At 38.7% G+C, this 1473-nt stretch overlaps 1 long non-coding RNA gene across 1 annotated transcript; it reads left to right on the top strand.

The window, feature by feature from the left end:
- The first annotated feature begins 6 nt into the window (after positions 1–6).
- LOC106106369 lies at positions 7–1473 on the top strand. Its single transcript, XR_001225802.1, has 3 exons — positions 7–577; positions 853–1336; positions 1408–1473. It is a non-coding gene; the product is annotated as an uncharacterized LOC106106369 (long non-coding RNA).

The raw sequence follows: 1473 nt of genomic DNA on the forward strand, positions 1-1473 counted from the left end.
GTCTCCTCTGCTCGCAAGTGATAACGATAGTATTACACCGGCAACGCATCGCGGCGTCATCTGCGATGTCGTCCGTAAAAGATCGGATCGTGACGTGTTTTTCTTTGTTCGGCCTCACCGTCGCTTTTGTATCTCCGCCAACGAAAGTGTAGCTATTGTGATTGATTCTTTTTAAAATATTAATATCGGTTAGTTATAAAAGTAAATGACTTGTGTATGTGAGAATGAGCAGCGCACGGAGCGAATGTGTACTGTGTGGGTGAATAACGTGCGTATATTCCCTGTCGTATCGCGGTGCTCGGCGAGCTTCATACGTCGATGTGTGCGAGAGTATGCTTCGACATCCAGCTTCGCGGCGAAGCCTTTTTTACTCCTTTATTTTTATTTTTTCCCGCGACAAGGCTGAAGTACTCTCAAGCATGTGGCGTTTGTTATTGGTAATCGTATGAACTATGCTTGTGAAGTAGAATCGTATTAGATTATTGTGCTTGATTCTTATAATTTTTAAAGTCTAACTTTGGCCAGTGTACCGCAAGAGTCAATCAAGTACTGTTTTAAAAACATTATCACAAAAACAGTTAAGTTACTTTACTAGTTACTATAAAGAGATACTAAACAATAACATTTTTTCATTACTCTAAAGTTGTCAAAAAAATAAATAATACTTATGTTCCAAGTTATTTAGTATCCAGTAAGTTTGACTTTCTTATACAATGTTCATGTTAGGTATTAGTAACTATCATTTATATTCATAGATTATTAAATAATAAAATAGCAAACTTGTGTTCCTTGTTTTTGTTTTGCCTTATGTGTCACTGATTATAACGTGATAATTATGACATATAAATAAAGAAATCGAGGCGACCCTATTTAGAATCATTGATAACAGGATTTAGTTTAATATGCTCAATCTCTTATATGAAGCGTCGTATGTTTTGGTTATTGTACAATGACGGGTTCAACAAGACAAGCACGTGCTTGTGATAGTCGTTTCCAGTTTGTACCGTTCGGAGGTGGTTTGGTGCGCGGCCGTGGCCGGAGCGGCTCCTGAACGAGTTCGGGCGCTTCTCGACTATCAGGTGCTACTTGATACTTGTTCTTCTAACTGGACCCCTGTCAGCTGTTTCGTTGTTGTCATAGGTATATTGTTCGCAATTCGGGATGTCTTCTTATTATAAGGTCACTACTTATGTTTGGGACAATCCACGAAATGTTTACAATAGTCGAGTTTCTATAAGGGTTTTCTAAATCGGCCGGTATAGAATAATTGAGAAAATAAAGATTTACAACGTATGTAACGTTTAAGAGCAAGATAATTTATAACGAGCACGTCATGGTACACGGTCTTTTAATTACTACTTAATAATAAAATACAATCAAATAATTGAATAGCGGAATATATTTCAGAAGCGTATATCGGGATCGTCTCGTGTGGAGCGGGGCGGTCCCTGGCGGTCCCCGGCGGTCCCTGGT

Source organism: Papilio polytes, unplaced genomic scaffold (genome assembly GCF_000836215.1).
Source record: "Papilio polytes unplaced genomic scaffold, Ppol_1.0 DF822214.1, whole genome shotgun sequence".
Taxonomy (NCBI): Eukaryota; Metazoa; Arthropoda; class Insecta; order Lepidoptera; family Papilionidae; genus Papilio; species Papilio polytes.